The sequence below is a fragment of the Danio rerio genome, chromosome 6 (genome assembly GCF_049306965.1).
Source record: "Danio rerio strain Tuebingen ecotype United States chromosome 6, GRCz12tu, whole genome shotgun sequence".
Taxonomy (NCBI): domain Eukaryota; kingdom Metazoa; phylum Chordata; class Actinopteri; order Cypriniformes; family Danionidae; genus Danio; species Danio rerio.
The window spans coordinates 8,330,230-8,346,275 of NC_133181.1; the positions used below are offsets into that span (position 1 = coordinate 8,330,230).

At 36.3% G+C, this 16,046-nt stretch overlaps 1 protein-coding gene across 1 annotated transcript in view; it reads left to right on the forward strand.

Moving 5' to 3' along the window:
* The window catches only part of drc2 (dynein regulatory complex subunit 2), a 33,376-nt gene that overhangs the window by 913 nt on the left and 16,417 nt on the right, over positions 1–16,046 (forward strand). The window lies entirely within an intron of this gene.

Sequence of the window (16,046 nt, forward strand, 5' to 3'; positions counted from 1 at the left end):
AATATATTTTAGAGCAGTAATCTCAATACCTCAATGTTATCAAACCGTCAGAATCGGCCCATGCCTATACTCTTAAGTACTTTTGAAAGGTCTACTACTCTACTCATACTTGAGTAATAATTTACAACAGATAATTTTACTCTTTTTGCACTACATTTTCAGGCAAGCAATGGACCTTTTACTTAAGTATGATTTTTTAGTACTCTTTCTACCACTGTTGGGAAAACATGAAGGAATTGAAGAACCCAGTATTTGTTTAAGTGTGGAGGAAACTAGGAGAGTAAATACCTACATATGTATATAACTCTCTCATGTATAAGCTGACATCTAATTGCAAAGATAAAAACCTTTTGTTTTTGCAGACTTGATGTTGGTGTTTTGTATTTAATGTGATGATATTCAGAGTTGCCCAGAACTTTCAGAGGTAGTTTTTCATGCCGTTGTTGATGATTTTCTATCGAAGCAGAACAAAAGAACTAAAGTTAATTCTTCTGACCAATTCACTTTCTGACAGAAATTGCTTTTCTGGAGCAAATTGCCTAAAGGAACAGGGAGAGAAGCATTTGTCATGCTAACACCCCCATTCTCCGTATTACGGCACGCTCTTAATATCAGTTGCAAAGCTGCTCAGTGTCACGATGAAGGCGACCGTGCCTTTGGAAATCAGTGTGTCATGGAAAGCAGCTGTTTGCTTCTTCTTTAGTTCGCTGCGATCTAAGGCTGCAACGTAGATTGATCACTGATTACACACGGCACACTCAATGGGTTTTTCAAAACAAGTTAAGCTGTGAAATTCACCACTAAAGTTTCTCTTGAATTTGTAGGAATCAAGAGTGTTGTCTATGAGCCACGAGAATGTACAAGCATGCATAAAACACCGAGGTTTATGTTAGTTATGATAACATGATCCACAAATCTGGTTGTTACATTTTGACTTTTGTGAAAAAAAGTGTTCTCCATTAAATATTTTATTAAATAATTTACAGAAATGCGTAGAACAAAGGTCAATGTGCAAAGGCATTGCATCATACACAGATTAAATAAGTGTATATGTTGCTTGAGAAAACTGCAAAACAAGTAAGTGCTGAGCTCTTGAGAAAAAAAAAACCCAAAAAATGGAGGAATTTATATAAAGATTCCCACACAAACAAAAATGTAACTGCTCTGGAAATCTTCTGAATATTTTGTCCAATAGATTTGCGCTGTATTAACGACTAACACCTAAAATATTTTTTTTAATTAATTGTTTTTGATTTATATTAGTTATCTCTGTTAAAAAGAGAAGCTTAAAATATACATAGAGGGATTAAGATTTAACATAATAAAATTTGGTTGGTTATTTGTTTATGTTCACCTGAATCTTGTTTAGTTTTTCATAGCCAGCGCCTGGACGTCCATGTTTAAGCCTTCTGTTTAAGTTCATTGTCCTATTTTGACTTAACTTTTGCAAAGCTTAGTTTCCTTTCTTCATTTTTATATTTTTTATATATATATATATATATATATATATATATATATATATATATATATATATTTAGAGATAAATGTTTGATATGAAGGTCTACTTCTTCCTTCTCTTTCATTTTCATTCACCCTTATGTCACATTTCTGTTTCATAGTTTTGTTAAACTGTAATAACAGTTTATCTTTTATTTTATTTATTTTTTTATTTACTTGTCAGATTTTTCTGTTTGATATCTTTACATTTATTGTTTATCTGCAACCTAGGCTCATTCTTAAAACATATCCTATAAACATTTCTGGAGGGCAACAAATATGTCCCAGGAACTTTTTTTTTTTTTTGCAGTTTAAGCCGCTTTGTATGCTTTACCATACCAAATTTCTCTCGCGAGTGCCATCCGCACCTGCTTTTCTCGTGTAAATTCACCAGAGGCTGCTGTCGACTGACTAACTGACCCACCCTCCTCCTTTCCTAAAACCAATAAATAGTGTTTTCAAAAGCACTGATTGACCCGCTCACCGCCTTCCCTAAACCCAATCGACAGTGTTTTCAAAAGCACTGATAGAACCACTCAACGCATTCTACGGCAAATCTTTTTGATTTAGTGGCTAATTCGTATGAATTTGTACAATCTAATTTAGTATGATTTGCTCATCACCCAATGACGGTTGGGGTTAGGGGTGGTGTTTGGTGCCACGCCTTCTTCTTTAAAATCAGACATTTTCATACGACTGAACTCGTACGAATTCATACGAATTATCTACTAATCTGACAAACCGTAAAATACCTACATTTCCTCATGAGATCAGGCTGGATAAACCCAACTGACAATGTTTTCAAAAGCAATCCAGAAACGAAAAAGCCCTTGAGGCCAGCTGATTTTTACCACATTTTCAGATTTTATCACATTTTCAACCTGTTATTTACCCTTTTTTTTTTTCTTACCCGCTTTCTGCAACTGTTCTTCACCAGACTCAAATCCCTTCGTTGCGTTCAACTCCTTTCCATGTCACAAGTTTGCAGACGTATGCGACAAGCCACTTTACAAACTGGTAACAGCGAAAAAGCCGTCCATATGGAGGTAAATGGTCTGCTGGTAAGCTTGAAAAGGAACGGCGTGATACCACCTCGAAGCCTTCGTTTTAAAGGTGAAATTCAGCCATACATACTTCTGGCTACATAATTTGCGATCTCCAAAAATTTATATTGAGTTACATTTTCAGAATGAGTCTATGCTGTTTATTTGTATTAATATCATTCATTCATTCATTTTCTTTTTGGCTTAGTCCCTTTATTAATCTGGGGTAGCCAAAGCGAAATGAACCACCAACTTATCCACCACATGTTTTACACAGCGGATGCCCTTCCAGCTGCAACCCATCTCTGGGAAACATCCACACACACTCATTCACACTTGTACACCACGGAAAATTTAGCCCACTTAATTCACCTGTACCGCATGTCTTTGGACTGTGGGGGAAACCGGAGCACCCGGAGGAAATCCACGTGAACGCAGGGAGAACATGCAAACTACACAGAAACGCCAACTGACCAGCCGAGGCTCGAACCAGCGACCTTCTTGCTGTGAGGCGACAGCACTACCTACTGCGCCACTGCGTCACCTGTATTAGTATCCTATATTTACAATTATAATGTGGTTGTTCGTTTTGTTTTGTTTTTGCTTCTCACTTTTGTAAAGTGCATACCTTATCATAAGTCAATAAATGTATGTATGTATTTATGTAAAATAAAGTCAAAACAGAGGAGCTCTCATATTTAAAACCAACTTTTCTGTCAAAACTGCGCGAATGATGTATTTAAATGTGTTTACAAATCAAATTATAAAAGTGTTTGTCATCAATTGTATAAACGTAACCTCTCAAAAAACCTGTTCATAGTCCCCATCAACAAAGAAGTTCAACAGTGATGCAAGCAGTTCTCATGCACGTGATGGTGGAGCATGTCTGATGACTTTTCGAGAGAATAAACGTTGGCTTTTCTCTCCGATCCTCTCCATTCATCCCGTGTTTTCTTTGGACCCAAATCCCTGTCTTAAAGTCCGGCTGTCATGGTGATAGATGGGGATTCTTCCCCTTTCTGTCCTTTTGTTCGCCAGCCCAAACTCTCAGCAGTTTCTCTTTGCAACAAAACCTTCAAATGACTCTGAGTGAATGTGATTAGCTTGAAGGACCTCAGACAAATTGAGTGGACAAAAACACTGGTCATTGTCCTGCCATTTGCTCCCATTGTTCCCATTCTCCGCAGTGAAGGCCTTCAGAACATTAGCCACACAGTGTGACCATCCTTCACTCTCACTGGAGCTGTCCTTTTATCTCCTTTCACATTCACTGGATTCATTACGGCCTACAAAGGACAGCCAACAAAACAGCTTGTGATGTCAGCTGGATTCGGGGTTCCTCATGGGAGGCCTGTGTGCTCGACGCTGCAGCGCTTGAAAAGACCCAAGACCCCTGTAATGGCGGGCCAAAACACGTCAAGCGCTGGGTGGCCGATACTGCATGTCATCTTGAAGGACTTTGCATGTTCTTGACACTTTGAGAGAATTAATTTCAATGATCTAACTGTAGACCATTTCAGTTTGGTCATCTCATTGGCCCATGAACATTTCCTGCTTGTTGTCGAACTATTTCATACCTGTAACAAGAAGCAATTCAATCATAACTTCATGTTGAAACAGCTGTCATAACATTATTTTTCAATATGTGGCTCTTTTTGGATTTTTGGAAGCTATAGAAATTAAAAATGTAAAACAGGAAAGAGCATTGTTTTTGCTTACATCCCTCACAATGGTCTTTGCTTCCATGCAAAGTTATGAATTTAGCTAGTAATATTAATAGTTTGTGAATCAATTAATTTAGAGAACAACTATTACATCTTAGAGGATTTTGCACACAGTGTTGCCAGCTTAGCAATTTTGTTGCTAGATTTAGCAACTTTTCATACAACCCTAGCAACTTTTTTTTCAAAAAGCAGCTACTGTAGCAGGGCGAGGCAGTGGCGCAGTAGGTAGTGCTGTCGCCTCACAGCAAGAAGGTCGCTGGATCGAACCTCGGCTCAGTTGGCGTTTCTGTGTGGAGTTTGCATATTCTCCCTGCCTACGCGTGGGTTTCCTCCGGGTGCTCCGGTTTCCCCCACAGTCCAAAGACATGCGGTACAGGTGATTTGGGTAGGCTAAATTGTCCGTAGTGTGTGGATGTTTCCCAGAGATGGGTTGCGGCTGGAAGGGCATCAGCTGCGTAAAAACTTGCTGGATAAGTTGGCGGTTCATTCCGCTGTGGCGACCCCGGATTAATAAAGGGACTAAGCCGACAAGAAAATAAATGAATGAGCTACTGTAGCAACAAATTTAGCAATATTTAACATTCACTTGGCTACCTTTAGCAAGTTTTAAAAGGTGACTCAAAAGAGCAGTGGCTGCAGGCTTTACTCAGTAGAGTAAATTGCTAGCTCAGATTGTTTTTCATAACTGTTAATTTACTGATGTTTGTTAATATGTAAAATTGTTGGCAATTTAAGAAGCAATAAATTCTAATAGTAATTCTTATATAATAGTATAATATAATCTAATATAATAGTAGTTCTAATATAATTGTTGTCACTTTCACAAATGTGTTAAAAAGAGTACACAAGCTGTGATTGTTTAAAAGGATGTAACTGTTCATTATCAGTGTGATATTTAAAAATAAATAAAAAATCTTATCAAAAAGTTTTTGTATTTTACAAATAGTCAATTCTGTTTTTCATACAAATCTAAGTGGACATATTTCAAATAATGCTTTTGCTGAGATGCCCAGTCAATATGAGAAAACATGAATTATTTTGTATGCTACATAAAGATGTGGTTTTGAGTTGCGATTACGCAAAGACATCATCACGCAAAGTAATATGTTAATAAGAACCTATTTATTGTGCATCTGGATGTAATGTTTTAATATAATATGAAACACTGCGCCTCAGAGAGTAGAGACATGACGGCCTTACGCTTATCGGATATTACACGATGATGTCACTGATATGCAAATTATTGTGTGACGTAATCTGGCAACATTTAGCTACTTTTCGGGCAGGCTTTAGCTACTTTTCATTGGAAATAGTTTGCAACAATGTTTGCACATTCTTGACTAGGCATGGGCTGGTTTAAGTTTCTGATGGTATGATAAATTTGGATAAAAAAAAAAATCACGGTTTCTTGGTATTGTGATTACTGCTCTAAAATATGTTCTTTTTAAATGTCTGGGTAAAAAACTAAGGGTGTTTTTACACCTGCTTTATTTAGTTCGGTGGAATTGCACTAGAGTTCGTTTTCCCTCTTGGTGCGGTTCGTTTGGGCAGGTATGAATGTAGCAATCATACTCAAGTGCGCACCAAAAGCTGATCAAAAAATCTACTGAGACCTCCTTGAAGAGGTGTTCTTGGTACTCTTTTAAACACACCCTGGATTGGTTGGTTTGTGGTGAGAACATGATCAGAACTGAAACAGACCAACCGCAAAAAGTACTGCGATTTTTTTTTTTTAAACTAATCCAGCTGCCGTAGTCCAGTGCACTGTCCCATCATATGGGGTGTGGTGAAGGAAAAATATTTGTTGACAGCGCTTTACCTGCAATTTTAAACAGAGAGAGAGGGAAAAACATTACTTGATGGATTGTTGGTAATATTTTCGGAAGATGACCATGACACAGTTTAGCTAAATTAATTCACGCCTCCTCCTGAAGTGACTTGCCATGCAATGAATTAAAACGTTGTTTTCCAGCCTCAGCCACGCTTCATTGTCGAAATGTATCATCTGTCTAAAGATATGTATTGAAACTATATAGTATACTATGACCAGGGATACAATCAGGCAGCGCAGTCGCCCCTCCATTGTAAAAAGCGACATTTTGTGTCTTCTGGTTTGTTTATTTGCGGGAGTTTTATTGGCATTTTCCCACACGTAATCTCTGATCAATTGAAAAGCAGTTTAGTTTAAAATGAGCTTGTGAAAAATTATGATATAGATTATGCATGACATCTTTAAGGACACTGCATGTTCTTGACATTTTAATTGAATTGATCTAACCCCAGCAGGCACAGGAGGTCAACATGATGTTACATTTTGTTTGGAAATGAAAATCGAGTTGACATCAGAACTCAACATCAGGCTGACTTCAATGTCCAACGTCTAACCTAAAATCAACCAAATATCAACATCTAATGATGTTACAGCTTGACGTTGTGTTGACGTTACCACTGTGACGTCTAGACGTTGGATTTTGGTTGCTAGACCTGACAAATAAATGTCAGTATTTGACGTCAATATGATGTTGGTTTAAGATGTCGGATCGACGTTGGATTTTGGTCACTTTCCAAACACAAGCTAAAATTAACAAGATATCAACATCATGCAGTGTTTCCTCAAGAATTTTTTCCAGCTGTGGCAGCAGGCTTTTTTACACAAATCTACCAGCTACCTGTGGCGTTATTTCAATGACAAAAGTCCTGAGCGCAGTATTAGAATTCGAGATCGCATTTATGTAATAGCCTACGAGCATGCGAATATCTTTGCTTGCACGCCGATTTCCTCTGCTCCTGCACAAACCTTCTTGCATATCCCCTCAAATATAAGCTGCTTCAAGAGTGCGCAGATCTTCTTGTGCGCTCTCAAATAAACACTGCTGAAGTGCGATTTAGTGCATTTATGTAGCGAGTATGTCTCAAACATTTATTAAATTTGCTAGGAATATTTATGAATGTCTCTAACAGACCTACAAAGTAGCATTAATGAGTCCTGAAGTAAAGTAAAACCGATATACGTTGTGTTTGCTGGCCTCACGCATCACACACATGTCAGTCAGTCAGCACGTCACCTTAAAGGGTTAAACATATGACGCACAGCACTACTACGGTTACAGAAAAGTTTGCGCTGTTATAATTCACTTACCCTTTAATACGTTTTGCTGCGATTATCCCCTGCTACAGGGCCGGAGTGGGACTCCTTTTCAGCCCTGGAGTTTCAAGCCTCAGACCGGCCCACCTCAGTTACCGACTGACTATATTAAAATAAGGTCTTTTCTAATTACACTATCACGTCTTTTTTTGAAAAAAACAGCTGCTTTAGAACTTCAAATATTCAACAACCTTAACAGTATTATATGTCTTAACAATAAAAATGAAAAAAAAAATTACTCAGACGAGGATCAAACCCAGGTCAGTAGCGTTGTAACCTAACGTGCTAACCACTGGACTACAACAGCTGTACAGTGAAAGGTGACTAATCTGACTTATATCATCATTAACCTGCAGGCTGCATCTTGCCCATAGATAAAAAGAGCAGAGCTGCGGTAAAATAATGAATAAGAAGACTGTGGTCAAGTAAATAAATAAATTAATTTAAAAAGTGTGACCGCTGAGAGCAACAGATTCTGGAGCCAAAAAATCGTCCGGCCCACCGGGAATTCTCCCGGTCCTCCCGATTAGCCAATCCGGGCCTGCCCTGCTATTAAAAAAATAAAATGTTTTGAATGAGAAGCTGTAATGTAGCTGTGGCTGGATGAATTTTGGCATGGTGCCTCGCCTTGGAAGAATGAATGCAGCGGAAACCATGTCATCATTGGACGTCAAAATAACGTTGTCCTTAGACACTTTTCTAGACATACAATTTTGGTCATCTGACATCACAGCCTATATCTAACCTAATATTAACGTTCTATGATGTTGTGTGCCTGCTGGGACTATAGAAAAGCCTTGTTGTGAATTTAAATAATAGTTTGAGGATCTTGCATTGTGTCTGTCTTGTGTGTTCAAGAGCATAAAATTGTCATTTCATGGGAAACTGGTTCAAATTGTTATTAATAGACATGGACGTTTCAGCAAACCATAATGAATGAGTTACACTTCTGTGGGCGTATTGCTAAAAAGTTTCCTATCTTAGGGCTTAACTTAAAATATGCGTTAAATTTGGATTTTTGTTGCCAATTTGTATTCCAAAAGCAAATCTTTTTTGATTTCTGATTCTTGTCTTACAAAATCATAGTTGGGAGATCGTAAATTGTGTCATAAAGTTCAACAATCCTGTCAATTGTCAGGTCTGCTACCAAGCAACCAACGCTGTAACAGCTGCTAATAAATTAGACTAAACAAAATGAATAAAACCGCAAGCTATTAGACACTTAAAGGCACTCTAACAGGTCTCTATTATTTGTACAGTGTGGTCTCTTTAATGCTGGTTGCAGTTCCTGTGCAAACAGTAAAATGTTGTGCAGTATGCAATTACTGTGTGTTTTGTTATTGAACATATTTTCGGGGTCCTCCCAAGAGTCTTAATACCACTAAACATCTTCGTTCTTCATTTTCAGTTCTCAATAAATGTAAACCATTATTGGACAGTGAGGAACAGGCGAATGTTTGGTACAGGCAGCAATGAATCAAAACGATAGCACAAGGCAAAGGGGCAAAACACGGTGAGGCAAGGCAATGGAAAACGCATCATGTCACAAAACAGTTAACAAGACTCAGCCCTGATGTGAGTGTCTGTGCTGTATAAATAGTCCTAGTAATCAGTCCTTGAGCAGCTCCCAGCAGTGTTTGTGTGTGTGTAATCAACGGGACGCCGGAACAGGTGTGTGTACAAAGTGTATGATGGGACTTGTAGTTTGTTAAGTGACAGAATTGTAGTCCAGGTGATCTTTCTGTAATAATCTTTGCCTAAGAATTTTAAAGACAAACTTTGGCTCAAGTATTTCAGAATGATTGAAACAACAAGATGATGATCGAAGGGACTGGTCTGTTAGGTAGTCCATCTATCCAATCACTTGGTCTATTGAGGAGAAATCCTATTTCTGTTGTATATTAATGAATTTTATACAAGATATTATAGGTAATCCTTGCCTTTTTATGGTGTAAATATAAATCAATTGTGTCTGTTTTTATACACCATTTATAAAAAGGATGCATTGTTATTTTAGACTTTTTGTTATTAAAACTGAACCCATACCATCTAATTATTTGTCCATGTGGTTACATATAGGTGATGAAAAGAAGAGCACTCAGAACAGAACCCTGGGGTGCACCAGAACTGAGAGATAATGTGGAAGATTTATGCAGCTACATACAACCAACTGTTGTCTATCGTATTGTACCATAAATTCCAATTGCTGAAAGTCATGAGAAAAGTGTCTCATGACTAACTGTGTCAAATGCAAAGCCAAGATCCAGCAGGAGTAAAGTGCTAAGAGCACTAGAATCTGAGCCCACATTAAGACCATTATTCAGAAATATTTCTATACTATAGAGGTTCATAGAGATTTTGTGCTATTAAATGTGACTCAAAGGGATAGTTCAACCCAAAATTTAAATATACTCACAATTTGTTTACTCTCAAACTTTTATGATTTTCTGATGAGTAAAAAATATATTTAGAAAATGATAAGCTTTACCATCTAACAAAACAAAATACTATGGATGGCAATATTTACCAGTTTCCAACATTCCTCCAAATATCATCTCTTGTGTTCATCATAATAAACAAACTCAAACAGGTTAGAAGTAAGGGGAGGGTGAGCAAATGGTGACATCATTTTGGTGTTTCTATAAGCTCGACTTGCTTTTTCCATCCACTCCTTTTATGCAGTATAACAAAATACAGTTTAATATATGGATTGAAACATAATTTTACGCGTGGGATGACTCTGGATTGTTTTATGAAATTGAAAATTTCATTTTAGTTGCCGAAATTTTATTACATTTAATGTAGATGTAATTTGCACTGTAACTAAACTGTAATAAAAATCAATTCAAATTAAATAAAACAAATTATCGCAGTATTTTTTACAATTAAATAAAATGTAAAAATGTCATGTTTGATACTAGCTGGGTTTCCATCAACCTGCGTTAAAGCCAGCCTGATCTCACGCAACTATTTTATGTTTTGTCAGTTTAGTGGCTAATTCAAACTAATTCTTACGAATTTATTCATACATAAATGTACAATTTTAAAAGGAAGCTTGGCACCAAACCCTGCCCTTAAACCCAACCATCGTTGGGGGATGAGCAAATTATACTAAATTGTACGAATGAGATTGTACAAATTAGCCACTAAATCAAAAAGTTACGAATTGTTGTGAGATTGTGTTGGTTAAAACAGATTTTGAAGTATGAGAATAATGGAAATGGCAATTATCTAACAGAAATCTCTTTGTGGTTTTGGGCGTGTGTGAAAAATTGTTAATGCAAATAATGGGAGATGGAAAGGTATTTGCCGAATAAACTCTAAAATAGCCAACATTACACCACATAGAACTAATCAGCCATCTCCTTAATGCTTGCCCTCTTTTACGGTTGGTTGCTAGGTTACCAATACTACAGACAACCACTCTAAAAACTTGATTTTGAATATTGGAAATGCATCTAATTTGTATTTTGAGTTGCTTTTTTCTTCTTTAATTTGAAAATATTCATTACATGTTTCAATAACCTCGACTTGCTTTTTTCGTCCACTCTTTTTATGCAGCATACCAAAATACATTGTGGATTGAAACTATTTTATGACTCAATAGTTTTAAGGAATTGAAAATTACATTTCAGTTGCCGCAGAATAGATTGAATTTTAATACAAATTAGATGTAATTTGCACTGTTACTAAACTGTAAAAAAGCAATTAAAAGTAAATGAAACATTATCGGAGCATATTCTACAATTAAATTAAATGTAAAAATGTCATGCTCGATACTAGCTGGGTTTCCATCAACCTGCATTAAAGCCAGCCTGATCTCACGAGGAAACGTAACTATTTTACGTTTTGTCAGTTTAGTGGCTAATTCGTACAAATTCATACGAGTGCATTCATACAAAAATGTACAATTTTAAAAAGTATGTGGCACCAAAAACTACCCCTAAACCCAACCATCATTGTAGATGAGCAAATCGTTCTAAATTGTACGAATGAGATTGTACAAATTTATACGAATTAGCCACTAAATCAAAAAGTTATGAATTGTCATGAGATTGTGTTGGTTAAAACAGATTTTGAAGTATGAGAATAATGAATATGCCAAGTATCTAATAAAAATCTATTTGTTTGCAAACTGTTTTATGCTGTCTCAAAGTGGTTTTGGGCATGTGTAAAAAATTGTTAATGCAAATAATGGGAGATGGAAGGTATTTGCAGAATAAAACAGCAAACATTACACCACACAGAACTAATCAGCCATCTCCTTAATGCTTGCCTTGTTTACGGTTGGTTGCTAGTTTATCAATACAGATAGCCACTCTAAAAACTGGATTTTGAATATTGGAAATGCATCTAGTTTGCATTTTAATTTGTTGTAAAAAGTGCATTCATACAAAAATGTACAATTTTAAAAAGGAGGCGTGGCACCAAACCCCGCCTCTAAACCCAACCATCATTGAGGATGAGCAAATTGTACTAAATTTGAGACTACCAAAAGAGATTGTACACATTCATAGTATAATAGCCACTAAATTGAACAGTTACAAATGTCCATGAGATTGTGTTGGTTAAAGTATATTTTAAAGTAAGAAAATCATGGAAATGGCAATTATCTAATCAAAATCTGTTTATTGGCAAAACAAATTTATGCTGGCTCGAGGTGGTTTTGGATGTGTGTGAAAAATTGTTAATGCGAGTAATAGGAGATGAACAGGCATGAACTCTAAAATAGCTACACCACACTGAACTAATCAGGCATCTCCATTATCCTTCCCTTGTTTACTGTTAGTTCCTAGGTTACCAATAATACAGACAGCCACTCTAAAAATGTAATATTGGTTATTAGAAATCTAATTCGTATTTTAATTAGCTTTTTCTTTTTATATTCACTTCATGGGATGTCAGAAAGCTACTCAAGTTTTCTGTGAGCAGTTTCTTTTGAAATGGCTTTTAAAAATGGTTTGCAAAAATTTACTGGGTTTTTCCAATTCTTATTCACAACCTCATGTGCGCTTCCTACGATTCTTTAGGCATTGTAAATATACAGTTCATCAATATTGTGACAATTCTGCTCTCTTCAGGGGAGTTAAATGTCTTCAGCATTGTTAAACAGCTGATCCTTTCAGCACCACACACAAATGTTTAAAGCACTTAAAGCTTTTGGTGGTTTTGTCAAAGCGCAGAGGAGATAAAGTACCGAAGGCAGAGCAAAGCTTGGACGTACAATGGCCCTTCTTCTAGCTGCAAAATTAAAGGATTTCTTCTTTTAACGCATTGTTCTTTTCTTCCGCTCTCTCCAAAGGCCCTTCTTTTGCTTTCTGCTAAATAAGCTTCTCTTTGAGAGATAACCGGGGGCACTCATGCGATTCCAAGATGCGTTCCGAGATGTTTTCAGGAGAATAAAGGGAGGCTAAACACAGAGCCGGTTTTAGGACTCATTTGTTCCTTTAATTACTCCGGAGCATATTGTTCTGGTGTGGTCCTGACTCATGACTGACACCTCCTAGTTCTCAGGGTGTGAAGCTCCATATCAACAATCACAAAAAGGATCTTATCACTTCCTGTTGATCAACAGATTGGTTTAACTCTGAATTAATACATTCATTTTTGCGCTCTTAAAAATAACAGTTCTCTAGTGACGCTGATGGCTTGATGAAGAACTTTAACATCCATGAAAACTTTGAAATTACTCAAAAGAGTTTTGCATAATTGGAAAACCGTTTTTCAGATTGTGAATATGAAAAAAAATTCTCTAAAAGTGACTTTTTTTTGTGAAAACTTGCTTTTAGAGCATTTGTTTTAAGAATATGTATAAAAAATAGCAACACTACCGGACAAAAGTCTTGTCGCCTATCCAAGTTTTAGGAACAACAAATAATAACTTGACTTCTAGTTGATCATTTGGTATCAGAAGTGGCTTATATGAAAGGCAAAGGCCTCTAGATTACACTTATTTTACTAAAATAAAATATGATCATGTCTTGATTTAATTATTTAATTAGGACAGTAACGTCTGACTTTGCTTAGACAAAAGTCTTAACAGAAATATTGTACAGTGTAGAATATAAAGTCATGGTGCAGTGGAAGAGAATAAATATTGTGTATGTATCCCATGACCTTGGAGGACTGCATCCGTACATCTCTGCATGACTCAAATAACATATTAATAAAGTCATCTGGAATGGCAAAGAAAGCATCCTGCAGGACTCCCAGAGTTCATCAGGATTCTTTGGATTCATCTTCAATGCCTCCTCCATTTTACCCCTGACATACTCAATAATGTTCATGTCTGGTGACTGGGCTGGCCAATCCTGGAGCACCTTGACCTTCTTTGCATTCAAGAACTGTGATGTAGTAGAGGCTGAAGTATGAGGAGGAGCGCTATCCTGCTGAAGAATTTGCCCTCTCCTGTGGTTTGTAATAAAATGGGCAGCACAAATGTCTTGACACCTCAGGCTGTTGATGTTGCCATCCACTCTGCAGATCTCTTGCATGCCCCTATACTGAATGTAACCCCAAACCATGATTTTTTTCTTCACCAAACTTGACTGATTATTGTCAGAATCTTGGGTCCATGCTGGTTCCAATAGGTCTTCTGCAGTATTTGTGATGATTGGGATGCAGTTCAACAGATGATTCATTTAACATAAATCAACCTTCTGCCACTTTTCCAAACGATCAACTAGAAGTCAAGTTATTATTTGTTGCTTAACAACTGAGATCAACGACAAGACTTTTGTCAGGTAGTGTATAGCATGTAAAAAATAGTATGCTTATTGCTCTTAAGTGGACAAAATATATCACAGGGTTAATGAAATTTATGCAAGCCTACATACACAATACACATTCTAAACAGAAGTGTTGTTTACTGTTGTCACATGATCTCATAATCATGCATTGTAATGCTGTCCATTTCTTACCATGGCAACCCTTTAGGGACTTTCTAGTCTTTGGAATAAGCACAATTATTCATTTATGCAAATTAATTATTTATGTTTGCTACTGTTTTGACTTGTAATCTGCTGGCCAAATACAATGAATGCATTTAATTAGTTTAATACCACTATTTTTTTATTAATTTTGAAATATTTATGCAATTTAAAGTACTGTTCTACTATGCTAATACTATAACATTACCATAATTTTGTTCTAAGACAATGTAATTTTTAAGAAGCACAATCAAATCAATCTGTTTTACTTTATTACAGCAACATATAAGTAGTTTATATAACTATATAGGTGTTTACGTATTTGCAGATAGTACACTAAGGGAAGATCAAAGTGATTATACGCGCATTCAAAGAAAGACATCGGAGAAACAAAAGAGAGATAGAATTTCCACCTGCTTGTCTTAATAATAAGCACTTTGTTTTTCTAGCTGCCATTTATTATTGAACAGAATGCATTATAATCACATAGTGACAGAGAAACACATCAGACCTGCGGTTGTGGATACAATGTTAAATAGGTGTGAAATGTAGTGGCAGCTGTCTCGTTGCTAAAACAAAAGTGGCAACTTTTATACCACTGAATACTTATTTATGTAGGTCAGAGACATTTTCAAAGACATTCATGCAACTGAAGTTTGATGTTTTCAATGTTGCTAACAATTATATTACAACACGTAAACGCATGAATGAGCTTAAAATATTTTTATATATTGTTTAAATGATTAGAAACTTTTTGATAACAGGTTTGAAGCGTAGGGGACATTCTACCAGAAACATACATTGGGCTGTATTTTGACGGTCCATGCGCAAAACGCAGGGCGCAAACGCTTTCAGGGTGTGTCAGAATCCACTTTTGCTAATTTAAGGATGGAAAAATCTGCTTTGCGCCGTGGTGCATGGTCTTAAAGTGTTGAGTTTATTTTCTTAATGAGTTATAGGTGTGTTTTGAGAATAACCCAATCAGAGTCTCATCTCCGATTACCTTTAAGAGCCAGCTGCGTCGCACCATAAGGGCATTTGCTATTTACATGATGTAAAGTAAGTGTAAGTGGAAACACTGAGTTTTACTCTAGAAAGAAAACAGTTAAACAGAGCATCTACTGCCTGAGAATGAGAGATAAGGCATCTCATAATCTAGTTTCACTTTCGCTCTCGTGGATAGGGAAACCTTTACGTACAGACATCCATTAGTCTATAAATTATTAATTTCGTTTGTTAAGTTTAAAGATTTGTTTCAAAACTGTTTCTAAATTCAGTTCTAATTTCCAGCAAACGAATAAATGAACAATAATAACGAAGTGTGGTCAAAAAAATCAGAGTTATATCCTAAAACACATGCTGTGCCCCATATGGTCTAAAACCTGACAGGTGGAGAAATCTAAGCTTGTTTTTAATTAAACAAATATAAATATGCATATAATAAATTATACTGCTAATAATAATAACATTATACAAAAGCAAATTGAATGAACTGAAAAAGCCTCTAGAGATGAAGAAGGCATGAAGGTAAGTGGGTTTTAAATTCATGTAGGCTAGAAAATATTAAGTTTTGTAATATTTAAATCCTTTATATCCTATATATATCCTTAATATTTTAAATATTTTTCATGTGTAAAGATATTTGCGTATTGCTCTACATCTTGTGTGTATTAAACTGTGTAAGCCAGACGCACTCTGCGCCAGACAA